The sequence below is a fragment of the Ochotona curzoniae genome, unplaced genomic scaffold (genome assembly GCF_017591425.1).
Source record: "Ochotona curzoniae isolate NIBS_2020 unplaced genomic scaffold, NIBS_Ocur_1.0 contig_2210, whole genome shotgun sequence".
NCBI classification, from domain to species: domain Eukaryota; kingdom Metazoa; phylum Chordata; class Mammalia; order Lagomorpha; family Ochotonidae; genus Ochotona; species Ochotona curzoniae.
This window is the reverse complement of record NW_024465369.1, coordinates 20,174,148-20,188,409: the sequence shown is the minus strand read 5'-3', so window position 1 is coordinate 20,188,409 and position 14,262 is coordinate 20,174,148.

Genomic DNA, 14,262 nt, shown 5'->3' with positions numbered 1-14,262 from the left:
ATTAGATATCAAAATTGTTCCAAGATGATTTATAATAAAAATAAATTAGCTCCTACTCTTTTTATAACTTGATTGTGCAAATTTGTGTCAATCTAACAGTATTTAATGTAAGGTAGAGTTTATCTTACTGTGGAAAAGGAACTCTTAAGTAAGGCGTTAGCTCAGGAGCAGGATATGCCACTGATTGTTGAAGAGATAACGTAATGAAAATCCTGGAATCACTTCTTGCTTTTGTCATTTTGGGAGAAGAGTGGTATTAATTCTCTCTAGGAAATTTAATAATCATTAAATACCTGAATCTCCAGATCATAGCATTTTTTTCCTCCTTTGGTATCAGATATTTAAAGCTTTTCTAAAACCTATGCCTGAGGCATTTGTTAGGAATCACTTTACCACATTCGAAACCCCTTCGTAATAAACCCAGTTTCATCAGCTAGTGAGAAGTGTTAGAAAATTGACTTCAACATTCCCCACATGCCGTTTGTTAATATGGAACATCTTTTTACCCATCCAATTGAGACAAATGATCACAGAAGTTATTTACTGGGAACTGTTATTGCATTTGGCCCTTGTTATTTCTAATATTGTCAAAATTGTTGTCATGTATTCATTGTCATCTAATCACCTCAATAAATTATGGTAAGCTCATTTTCTTCAACTTTCACAATTGAATTTATCCTAAATTTCTTTGAGCTACCTTTGTTGTTAGGCTCATGAGCTGGAAACACTTGATGCTTATTTATTCAAAGTGACATGCCAACAAAGCCCCAGCTTTTTAAAATTAAAAATATTTCAAATCACTTTATAAAAATAACATACTTAATCATTTGTGCCAGTAAGAGAAGACCATATCCCAAGAAAAGATGAGGGGAATGCTGAGGAGGATTGATAAGTGCTTAAAAATGCCTAAATGTAAGTGGTAATTATTTTAATTTTGTTGTATACCTGAAAAAGATCCAGAAGTGTTTGTTGTTTATTTAGATCAATACACCACACATTGGAAATATCACAGGAAAAAAAATATATGGTAGTTACTCAGTTTGCAAGAATGCATTTTATATAGAGTTTATGTCTCTTACATTTATGTGGACCCAAATTTGTACCTGATCACTTTTTAGTTTATACAGTGTTCACTTATTAAAAGTCATTATGAATATGGCAATATGATTACCCACTTGGTTCTTCACTAAATCTGTGAGCTGACTTTTACCTGACCTAGTCATTGAACTTGCTCATGGTTGGTAAGAATCTTTTTACGTTGTCTACCTGGTCAACACTTGATTGTCAATACAGCACTAGATTGTTAGTCTCAATGAAGCTTCCCTCATTCGCTCCAGTCTCTGTTTTCTTTTCTAGTGTTTTTTTTTTAAAGATTTATTTATTTCTATGGGAAAGTTAGATATACAGAAAGGAGGAGAGAAAGAGAAGATCTTCCGTCCGTTGGTTGCTCCCCAAGCAACCTCAATGGCTGGGGCTGAGCCTATCCAAAGCCAGGAGCCAGGAGCCTTCTCCAGGTCTCCCACTTGGGTACACGGTCCCAAGGCATTGGGCCATCCTCGACTGCTTTCCTAGGTGACAAGCAGGAAGCTGGATGGGAAGTGGGGCTGCCGGGATTAGAACCGGCACCCATGTGGGATCCTGGTGAGTGCAAGGCGAGGACCCTAGCCGCTAGGCTGAGCCTCTGTTTTCTTCCAGGATTAGTCAGCCTTTGTGCAATGCCTGTGACTGCTACAAGTTTCTGGTTGCATTTGCCTCAAAATATTTCGGTTTCAGTTTGGGTGTCTTCCTGATCAAACTTTCTTCTCAATAGACCCATATCTTTGAAAGCAGGAACCCCAGTCATCTATTTTTACCCCTCAATTGTTAGTAGAATTTCCAGCATGGTGCAAGATAAATAGTAACACATAAGTCTTGCATCCAAAGCAAAGTAATTGGCTATTCATATAAAAATTATGGCTTGAGTGCCTGGAAGTAATAGAGAAGTGGCCCAGTGGGCATGATACGGTTAAACATCTTAGAGGAGTGCAGATAACAAGAAGTCTGACATATACAAGACTGAACAGCTCTGTTTAATCTTTTAAAAATAAGCACTATCTCACCATTCTATTTTCACTGAAGCAAAACATTACTTTTCATATCCTTTTCTTCATTTTTTTAATGAGTAGGAAGGACACATCTTACAGGAATACTCTGAAAACCATCAGTTTCCAAACTAAAAGACTATTGCCAAGTTATGCACATCTTAAGATTTTTTTCTCACAATGCCAAGAAATGTGTAACTTATTAGCAGTTCTCATGTACTGTTTTATGGGGAAAAGGAAAATGCAGAAGTGAGTGTTCCTATGGCAATGAGGCTTTGGTTGTGACTCCCTTCCCAGCTTTGCAACCGCGAACCATGGCTCTGGATTCTGCACACAGCCCTACAGCTGGCAGAGCCTTCTAGTACTGAACAGATGTTGTGGCAAAAATCTGTGTTGGATCAGTTCTCTTCTCTTCTCTGTTATTTCTAACTTGTGTTATTTCTAAGAAAAGCTTGTGTTTCTGTATTGATAACTTGGTGACTATTTCACAGGGCTTCTTTCTTTTGTACATGTATGTCTATTTTGCATATCTTGTGCTTGATTTATGGAGCAGCCTGCATTTTGCAGGCTCATATTGTATCATACAGAAAAAGTCAGAAAATCAGCATGTCATTTCTGGAATAGGAGCTCAAACTCTCTGATTGATGGCACTGCAGTGAGGCACATATTAGGTAACTTGGATACCTGCAACTCAACAGCAGTGTTGGCGAGTGGCAGTGTCATACCTCAGAATTCAGTTCAGGATCATTAGAGGTTGATTTGAGGTCTGAATAAAATGTTTGTTCGCTTTTCAAAGATTTATTTATTTGGAAGAATGACAGAAAGACAAGTAGAGAAAGAAATCTTCCCACCAGAGGGTTCAATTCCCAAATGCTGACAGTAGTTAGTTTGGACTAAAGCCAAAAGCCAGGCGCTCCACCAGGTCAGCCACATGGATGGAAAGGACCCCAGGGACTTGGGTCATCACTCAAGAATTGTTTTCCCAGGCATGTTAGCAGGAGGCTAGATGGGGAGTAAAGGATTTGTATTCTGATATAGGATGCTGGCATCTCAAGCGTTGGCTTAACTTGGTAAGTCATGATACTAACCATTGAGAGAAAAAAAATTGTGACATGAAGATTTGTCCCATTTTTCTGGGGTCAGCACTGAGGTGCAGTAGCTTAAGCCCTTCCCTGCAATACTGGAATTCCCAAGCATTGGCTCAAGTCCATGATGTTCCACTTCTCATCTAGCTAGTTGTTAATGTGCCTGGGAAAGCAAATGTAGATGGCCCAAGTGCTTGGGATTCTGTTACACATGTGGAAGATCCAGATAGAGTTTCATCTCCTTGCTTTGGCCTGGCCCAGCCTTGGCTGTTGCCACCATTTGGGCAATGAACCAGTGGATAGAAGATTTCTATCTCTCTTTTTTTCTTTCACTCACTCTCTGTAAGTCCACCTTTAAAATAAGTAAGTCTTTAAAAATGATTTGACTCCTGTATCTTTAAAAAAGGAAAAGAAACAATTGAGCTGCAAGAATAAAAATAACATTATCCCAAGCCTGTGTTCTCACTGGTTTGTGAATTGAAATATTTGTAAAAAAAAAAAGGAGTAATAATAATAATAATAATAATAAAAAGATTAGTTCTAGTTACTCAGGGTTTAGACTAAAGTTTATTGCTCCCTAATTTTTTTCTTTTTGACTGCTATTAATCAGGATAAGGTTTTATTTATTCCTTCAAAAAAAAAAACACCCCTTAAATTGTCCAAGTGACTCCACTTCAATTCGCTTTCTCTCCACAAGAACTAAGGAAATAAATAATAAAAAAACTTTTCCCTATCATATGGCACTATTTTTCATGAAACAAAGTACTAAGTATTTGAAATGGGGCGGGGTGTGGATGCATGAATTGTTTCAGTGTGGTTTGGTGATCCTCTTCCAAGATACTCATCGGTATTTTGGTAACGTTACATGGTATTACATCTGGTACCTAGAGGTCCCCTGCAACTTTCTACATCTGGCAAGAGCTTCATAGTGATCTAACTCCTCAGGACCTCTCCTGACTCTGGGCATGCGTTAAGCATGGTAGTGAGTGGCTTTGCTGTCTTGGCTATCATGCTTCTTTCCTAGGTTCTTAGCATCATTTATGTGGTGCAATGCCTGCCTATAGGGTCAGTAGCTGGTTAACCAATAGACACAATTAAGTTCTTAGGTCTGAATGACACAGAAGAATGTTCAGAAAAGAGGGAGTATGGAGATGTATAGTAACTGTGTAAAGGAGACTATCATATCTAATAGCATGTTATGTAAATTCATGGTGTTACAAATTTGTATTTTTCTTCCTGTTGTTGATTTTGTATTGTGGCTTTTCATTTAAAGGGATGTATGGTAACTGTGTAATGGAGGCTATCATATCCAGATGTGAGGATACAATGCAGTATGCATCTCTACTTCTAGACAAAGATGGACTCCCAAATAAACTGTTTATTATATCTTGACAGTGGGATGGATGCTGGACTCTGTCATTGTCCATTATGGACATATGTCTGTGTATGAAGAACTATACTATAGTAAGGCTATGGAGGAACTCAGTGAGGGTGGAGGGAACTGGGGAAGGGATAAGGGAAATCTTAGGACTTAAGGAACTGTATCATAAAATGATAATAATAATATGATAACAGAAAATTTTAAAAAGTGATAGATAAGAGGGAATTACTAAATTTGCTTTATTTGTGCTATGAAATATCCAGATTATTATGGCTAGTTTAGGAGCCATATACAAGGTGTTAATTAGCATAGTGAGGAAACAGTGAGTTCAATGTGCTGCTAAAATGAGAAACAGGTTAAGGAATTACATATGGTTGTCCTGAAGAAGATTCAGTTGTGTAACTTTATTTTCAAGCATTTCCTATGCAGAATAAAGATTAGATTCATTCTTCATAATCCACCTAACAGTGACACATGACTTTTATGAAGTCTAGACACATTTGTGAATCTGTTGCACACCTGTGACATTTGATACAGGAAGATGCAGACTCATGGAACACAGATGCAATGGTAATTTATAGGAATGATACACATACATTTTTAGAAAATTCAGCTCTTCCTGGAGGGTGGACATAGCAACATGAGAGTATCAGATTTTCATTCAGTTGCAGAAGAAATTTCTGATGATTTGAGCACACTGGAGTTGAAATAGGCAGCTTTGAGTGGACACAAGATGTCTGTTGCTGGACAAGTTTGTACAGAGGCCAGGTGGTTCCTCGATGACTATGTTGGAGAGGACTTATACACATGGTGGGATTCTGGTATATGAACTCTGATGGCTTTAAAGACTTGCGAATCAATTAAACTCTATGAGTTTTACAGTAAAAGCCTCATATAACATGATTGGTCTATAAGGCAAATGGTAATCCTGCTCACTGACATCAGCACTCATCTATGGCTTTATAGGGTATTTGATTTATGTTAGGACTTCTGCTTGATTTCCTCCTGGTCTTCCCCATAATTTTCCTTAGCTTCATTTGAAGTTCTTCTTGGGTTTGGCTCTATGGACCAGTACCCATAGGTAATAAAGCTTTAAAACTGAAATATAAAGTCACGTGTTAGTTACCAAATTTCCATAGCTCATTAGCTCCTGAAGAAAAGAAATGGTGGTCTTTTCAGATGATATTGTAAGGGAATCTACTCCATAGGTTACCAAATTCATTCTGTGACTCTCAGCCATTCTTTGCAAGTCAAATTTGCAAGGAGTTTTAAAATTGCTGAAATGACTTTACTCTGTGCTGCTACAGAGAAGAGACAGAGAGGAAAAGAAAAGACGCCTTGGGGTTTTGGGTCCCTTTTAGCTGGAGCCCCTACATACACACCTACCACATTATTGAACTAAAAGAGCAAATTGTCTCTTTTTCAGTCGTTGGGATTTCTTCCTAGCTTGGAAATAAAAGTGATGCCTGATTATAGTTATGTTGCCTGGGGCTTCCGGGTCACTTTAGGATTGAGCCACATGTATACAATCGTCTTAACAAGGCAAAGAAAGAATGAATAATATTTATCTCCCTCAAGGCAGACACTTCATTGAACATAGAAGCTGAGGAATATATGACTGTGGAAGCATTTATTTTTATGACATTAACAGGGATTCAGGTGTGTGAGAAGTAGATTTAATTTACATTTAAAATATACTGAGGAAATATAATGCGCATCTTTTTTATTCTCATGGACCAGGGGTTATTTGAGAGATTTCCAGGAGTATATCCTCCTGCAGGAAAGCAACCTGTTTCCTGAGATGCCAGAAGTTTCTGGACATTATCATGAAGAGTATTAGAGTCAGGAGAACAATGTGTGGAATTTTGGAATCAGAGGAATAGCTAGAAAAGGTCCAGGAAAGGCCACCTGAACTGAATCAAGGGAATGTGGATGCTGCCGTCTGAGGACAATCTAAAAATACATGCTCTCATCTGTCTGGCAATATGTAGACTGAAATGAAAAATGATTGATGCCTGTCAAATTATGAAAGTTATGTATAATTGGAACCAGGCTTAAATGCAAATGAACTAACATATGTGAATGGGATTTAAATAGTTTTCTGGCACATAGTAGGTGTACAATAAATGTTAAGTCCCTTCTTTTACAAGCCTTTTTGAAGTTTAAAAGAAGAAACTTTAACAGCAACAAAAAGAAATAAAATTTGGTGCAGGTAGTAAACATATGGAATTCGATATGAGTGAATGGATTCTGGTGGAAAACGTGACAGTGGCTTCAAAATGGACTTAGATGGAGCTGAAGACAATGGATGCTTGATTACTTAAAGGGAAATGAAACTTTGAAGTCTAAGGGGATAATTCCTAACGTCCAAATATAAGTTTGTTGGTTTTATCAATATAAACAACACATTTGTCAAACATTGTTCAAAAATTATATAAGCACAGAATCACTTATGATATAACCATTTAGTAATATCCCATATAAAATCTTACATATAGTCACAGTATCCTCCCATGAAAACAAATGTATTTACATATAAATATTTAGTTAAATTTTACTTTATTTAGTGTTGTGACATTGCTTCTGTATCAGTAAATATTGTTTACAGGGCAAATTTATATGATCAACATTCCTTAATATGAAGAATTTCCTATAATTTATGAAATCAGTTGCCTATAGCTAAATTTCATAATTTCCTCAAGATTTTGCTGGGAAGTTATTTCGCATATTTGTCTTTTTGCTGCTTTAAATATGTTTTACTAGATTAAATTCCTAGAAGTGAAGTTGGTTAGTCAAAAAGTACAAATGCTTTTGAAGCTTTTAATAATTCTCACCAGATACACTTGAGAAATATTGTAGCAGTGACTAACAGTGCCATGGCGGTTTATAAACTACTCATGTCCTCACACGGTTTCTAAATTTGGGCATCTGAACAATATATAAAATTCATGTTTAAAATTTTAATTCTTATAGGCCACTAATAAGATTAAATATTAAATATTTTCAAGTGTTTATTAAAGTTTTGAGATCTGTTTCAATTTTGTAGAGTTTCTTCAGTTTTATTGATGCATTTACTTTTTCTTCTTCATTTGCAAGGTTTCTGAATGTTGTTGGTCCCCTGAAGTTTTACTTCATGTGGCTGAGAGTGCCAGACACGCAGTTCAGGCCGTGTCGTCAGCACACAGTGTGGCACGTTCAGCTTAGCCGGCGGTGCTTCTTCTGCAGATAGCATCTATGACAGGCTTTTGGTTTTGATTTTGGCTGCTTAGCCTCTCTTTATGCTTGTTTTCATATCATTGTTTTTAAATTCAGTTTTAATAAGATGTTTAAAAGAAGCAAAATTCAGGAATATTGCTTGATGAATTTGGAAACATGCCCAAAGTTTTACAAAGCCACTAATAACAACATGCAGTCCATTTTGGGGCTAATGAGGTGGCTTAGTGGGCAAAGAAGCCACCTGCCATGATGACACTCCATATGGGTGTCAGTTCATTTACTGGCTGCTTCATTTCTGATCCAGCTCTCCACTGATACACACATTTTTGGTACCCTGCTAATCACGTGGGATATCCAGATGAAGCGCCCGGCCCCTGATTCCAGGCTTCAGCCTTCCTAATAGAGGCTGTTGAGTCACCAATGGATGGAACATTTCTTTCTCTGTGTCTCTACCTTTGTCTGTAACTCTTCCACAATAAATAAGGTAACTTTCATTTCAAAAAGGATACAGCACGTTGAATGATTTATTGGCTATTTAATTTAAGTCTGGCATGAAACATGTTGTTCAATGGTCTTTCATTTATATAACATCACAACTCATTGCTGTTAGCCCTATTCACATTTCAGCAACAAGGAAATAGATATTAATTAACGAGCGGTTTGGTGATTGAGTGAGGTTGTAAGCCTCAAGAGGTATTTTTCTCTTTCTCTGTACAACTTCAGCAGATCAAAGGATTACTCACTTTTGTTAAGTAATGTTTATTACTTATGTGTCTACTTGGAAGCACAATGTCTCCACATCACTCCTGTTTAAAATCTGTAATATTCAGCAACATGACTTAAGATAGGATACAGTTCAACAATCTATGATTTTATTTTGGCATTGCTAGTGAATTCTCAAGAACTGCTAATTTGCTGTATTTGGCATTAGTGTGGTGTTCACATTAGAAAACAATGGATAGGGGCCCGGTGGCGTGGCCTAGTGGCTAAAGTCCTCACCTTGAATGCGCCGGGATCCCGTATGGGCGCCGGTTCTAATCCTGGCAGCTCCACTTCCCATCCAGCTCCCTGCTTGTGGCCTGGGAAAGCAGTCGAGGACGGCCCAATGCTTTGGGACCCTGAACCCTGTGGGAGGCCCAGAAGAAGTTCCTGGCTCCTGGCTTCGGATCCGACATAGCATCGGCCATTGCGATCACTTGAGGAGTGAATTATCGGATGCAAGATCTTTCACTCTGTCTCTCCTCCTCTCTGTATATCTGACTTTCCAATGAATAAATAACTCTTAAAAAAAGAAAACAATGGATAAAGTTAAAGCTTTTAAAATTTAATCTTTGTACACTTTAGCTTATTGAGGAAATAAGGCAAATATAAAAGAAGTACCTTGTGTTTCTTAAAATTTATATTTTTTATTCATATGTATCTGAGGACAGGGGAAGAAAGAGCATTCCCTTGTTTGTGCTTATTCCCCAGATATCTGCAATGATTGCTGTTTGGCCAAGTGAAATCCTTAAAACTGAAACTCCATCCTGGTCTTTTTTTTTTTTTAAGATTTATTTATTTTATTGGAAAGGCAGATGTACAGTGAGGAGGAGAGACAGAGAGGAAGTTCTTCCGTCTGATGATTCACTCCCCAAGTGGCCCCAACGGCTGGTCCTGCACAGATCTGAAGCCAGGATCCAGGAACTTCTTCCAGGTCTCCCACTCAGGTGCAGGGTTCCAAGCCTTTCGGCCTTCCTCAACTGCTTTCCCAGGCCACAAGCAGGGAGCTGGAAGGGAAGTGGCGCTGCCGGGATTAGAACCTGTGCCCATATGGGATTCTGGTGCGTTCAAGGAGAGGACCGTAACCATTATGCTATCATGCTGGGATGCGACTTGGTCTATCTTGTGAATGACAGGAGCCCAGCTACTTGATGGATTACTTGCTTCCTTCAGCATCTATAATAACTGGAAGCTAGAATCAGCAGTGAGACCATTCATTCTGAATGAGACTTTGGCCTTAGTTTTTAAACTTGTTGATGAGAAAAAAAAATCAGCAGAACCAATGAGTTCAGTTATAATAAAAGACCCCTTTTCTATTTTCTGAAGTTTTCTATTTGAGAGGCAGTGAAACAGAGCTTCCACCTATCAAATCATTTCCCAGTTACTCACCATTGCCGTGACAAGTCTTGACATAAGCTGGGATTCAGGAACTTGGTTTTGATTTCCTGTGTCGGTGTCATAGACCCAATCACTTGAGTCATCGCCTCTGCATTCTTGAGTGTGGAATAAGAAGCAGAACTGCAGCTTCCACCCAGGAACTCCAAGGGATGCTGTAAGATGTTAAATCTCAGTTGGTGGCTTAATTTCTAATTTAAATGCCTGTCCTATAGCAAAAGACTACCTAGTGCGTAGAATTAAGCTATATGAGGCAGAGAAAGGGGGCAGGGCACAATAGCCTAGCAGCTAATCGCTTGCCTTCCTTGCACCGGGATCCCATATGGGTCCCAGTTTATGTCCTGGCTGCTCCACTTTCAGCTATTTGCTTGTGGCCTGGGATTGTAGTTGAGGATGGTCCAAAGCTTTGGCACCCTGCATGCACGTGGGAGACCGGAAGAAGCCCCAGCCATTGAGGCCACTTGGGGATTGAGCCAGCGGATGACGTTTTCACTTGACCTCTCCTTCTCAGTGTAATCTGCTTTTACAATTAAGAGAAACAAAATAAGGGTGCTTGACTGGAAGGGCTCCTCAAGAGTTACCAAGAAAAATTCCTTGGAGGGAAAATGGACTTGAGCTTTGTATTGAACAAATATAAAGTTGGAAGAGATCGCGAAAGAGGTCAAATGAGAATAAAGTAGGCACACATGGATGGAAGGCAGATACGAAATGGATTCTAAAAATCGAGTATGACAGCAACAGTCAAGTTTACAAGTACATTTGGTGGAGATTGAACACCAGAAAGAGAATTTAAACTTGAATCAATAGTTGATGATAGCTTGCATATCATGATCAGTATTCTCTAACATATAAACATACAAATTAAGATATTGAGCTATGAAGACGTCTTAGACACTAGTGTTATCCATAGATTATCCAAGAATTCTTTTCCTTCTTAACCACCATGTGTAACTCCTTTGTCTTTAGAGAAGAAAAATGTGAGGCGTAGGGTATTTTAAGTGAGTTATGCAGAATCTTTGGCCACATTAGTGGTGAAGTCAGAACCAAACCTTGAGGGCTAATCTAACACATATCTCTTTAAACTTCTGGTTTCCAAAACATGACGTGAACTCTAAAATTCGCTAGGCTGAAAATCCTGTTCTGTTACTCACCAGTTTCTGATTTTAGGTGTCTATGTTAATCTCCCAGTCTCTTGTTTTTCTTCATCAGTTCAGTGGGTCGATAATAATACAAGCATGTATTTTGTTATTAATTGTGAAGATTGAACCAGTGAATATGTAAAACAACTAGAACTTCTCTTCACCTATCTGTGGAAAAAGTAGATAGAATGAAAGCTAAACCAAGAGTTATAAGCTAAAATGAACAGTGATAATCTTCACCGAAAACAAATTATGTAACACCATTCTCTTCATTTTAGGTTTTTGGCTGATACACCCTTATAAAATGACGTGGTTGTTGTTAGCATGCATGGTCAAGTCCCTGTTGGGGGTAACACCTACAAACCTTACTGGATTGTCTTCAGGATGGAGTGAAACTCTGTATGTGAGTTGAGTGTGTCCACCCAGCATAGATTTCATAAACGTTAACACCCTTTTTTTGCATTTGTTATTTCTACCAATGATTCATAGATAAATGATGGAATGGCGTGTAGATATCAGTGAAAAAAATTTAGATATACTTAATTTGTACATTAAATATGTAAACATGTTTTCTAAATGTAACTACTTTTGTCTTGGTTTCAATTTCTTTCACATACAGGTTAATAGTGTTCATGCGATTTTCTTATTGCGTGTTTCATAAAAGTTTAGGGAGCAGCATCAACCTGTATATGTTGTCTAGACTTTCTAACATGACACTCCTCATAACATTCTCCTTCTCTTCCACCATAAGGATGGAGAAAAGCTAATGTTTTATCAGATTTTTTTGAAAAGCTATTGTTTAGAGCATATAAACTAAAAAAAAAAAATTGTATTGGTCAGTGAAACTTGGCCATAAATAATTTCAATTGTTAGGCACCATTAATTTCTTATCAAAAACTCAAGTAGTTCAAGCCAACAGTGTTTCATTTCTCTACTTAAAAAAAATATTTTTGCAGAACCCCAAGGATTTGGGTGCTGTTCCATGTCCTTTCCAGGTCGTAAAGAGGAAGCTGGATCAGAAGTAGCGCATCAACCGGTGCCCACATGGGAAGCCAGCACCACAGGGAGGAGAATTAGCTTGCTAAACCGCTACATTGATCTCTCATTTCTCTACTTTTCTGAGTATATTCTAAGTAGAGGCAAGCTTACAGTGCTAACTCTGTTTCTGAGCTCAGAGCCTCGTGACCACTTTCCTAGAGAAGAGTGGGTTCTGTTTTACTGGATGAGGGGGAGTTTTAGGACAGGGCATGTAGAATTATATATCAGGTTGATTGAAATGATATTTACAGGTGTCATTCCTTTTTAAAATTTCTTCATTTTTGACAATTTTCACATGGTTAATTAGGGCACAAAGGTTCAAGGGCTACAGGAGAGTGGGTAAGACTTATTTCCATGTTCTCTTTTTTCTGTATCTGGGGTAAAGGGAAAGATAAAGGAAGACGCCCCAACCAGCCTCCCGCCCATCCCAGGTCCCCAGTGTGGGGCATGCTCTGAGGGTCTTACTCAAGTGGTTTTGATAGTTTAACAGTTATGAATTGCTGCCAATATCACCACGCCAAGCCTGACGAAGTCACTGCAGAATCCACTGATTGACCTAGTCCATCTTAGCGTCTCCGTTTGCCAAGTTTTTCACTGCCAACATATGGCTGCAATAGTTGATCGATTTGTTCTGTCCTCTGTTATGGTGCCAGCTATCCTCTGCAGGTTTTGATGAACTGCCATATCCTCCATGTTTGCCTGATTATGCTTTCCACTGCTAAGTCTCAGCCTCTGAAGAGGCTAGGCTCTGGCATTTGCACTCCATGGCAGACCATGGAATCTGCACTTCTCTTCATGGTTAGGGTTCTGAGTCTGGCAGTTCCATTGGGGAGATCCCCAAAGAAACTTTGTCTGAGGTGATCCCAGACCAGATTCTTGTGTGTACTTGCAAGTATAAGGCTTGGCACAATCCATCGCCCCAATCAGCTGGTGGTTGCAGTTGCTGGGTCAGTTCTGTTTGCAGCTTTGTCTTCCATTGGAACCAATGGGTATTGCAGTCCAGCCTGGTTCTGACCAGCACATACTTGGCCCTCACATAAATCAGTGGGAGCTGCAGCCTAGTTGGAGCAACCCACAATAACCTCCACCAGGCCTGCTCCCTGCCCTAGTTCCCGTGCCTGCCAATGTGTACAGCAGACTAGTCCAGTCTGTCCCAAATCCCATTCAGCTCTCATACGTGTCAATGGGCATTGAAGCCTAGTTAAACCCAACCAGCTCCACTATCCAGCCCACACACATGCTGTTGGCTGCCTTTCTGTCCAGCCACCCCTACCCCAGTCCTGGTTTTCATACTCTCCAGTGGGAGTGGTAACCCAAAAGAGTGATGCCCACTCTTTCCCCCCTAGGCCACTCCCACTCCCGGATTATGCACTTTCCAAATGGTTCTGTAGTTTGACTTGACAGATTAGCCACAGGCGCCAGCATCAGCTATCTGATGCTGTGGCAAAGCCCAACCAACACTCACCCATTTCTGCTTTATGTTTGCATCAGTAGGGACAGTCAACCAAGCCTGGCTCTTCCCTGATACAGCTCACATGAGACCCACAGTTTTTGTAGTCCTGCCCTATCTGGTCTGCCTTCATCCCAACTCATGGTCTCCAGTGGGCTAGGTGTTCCAGCAGAGGGGCCCTCCACATTCCCCCTACCAGCTTTACACCCTCCCTCCTTGGTCCCAGTCTGATATGGCCCAACTCACCTCGACGTTTGCTAGTGGGTGCTGTAGCCTGGCCCGGCCTGGTGCACCCTCAATTCCCCAAGCTGATGAGGGTTACAGTCTAGCCCAGCCACAGGTGTCATTCTAAGAAAATCATCACATAAATCAGTACCTTTATCCATGTAGAAAGAGAATTGACTCAGCAGTGTCATGTCCTAAGATAGTGCAATAAGATGCTACAAATCGTCTTGTTAACCTGTAATTCATTTTTCTTTTTTTAATGTCACGTTGCAATATTTCTGCCTGTGAATTTTTGGTTTATAGAAGGGAATATCTTGATAAGCAGTCTCTCTTGATAAATGTCTTCTTCTAGCATGACAACTTCTATGCAGAATTGTAGTTTCTTCTAGTAAACTGTTTTTCACTGGAACAAATATTCCAATATGTGCCCCTTAACTTTATTCTTTACTCCATTGCCTGGACAGCTGAACTAGCTGTTTCTTACTTGGGGAGA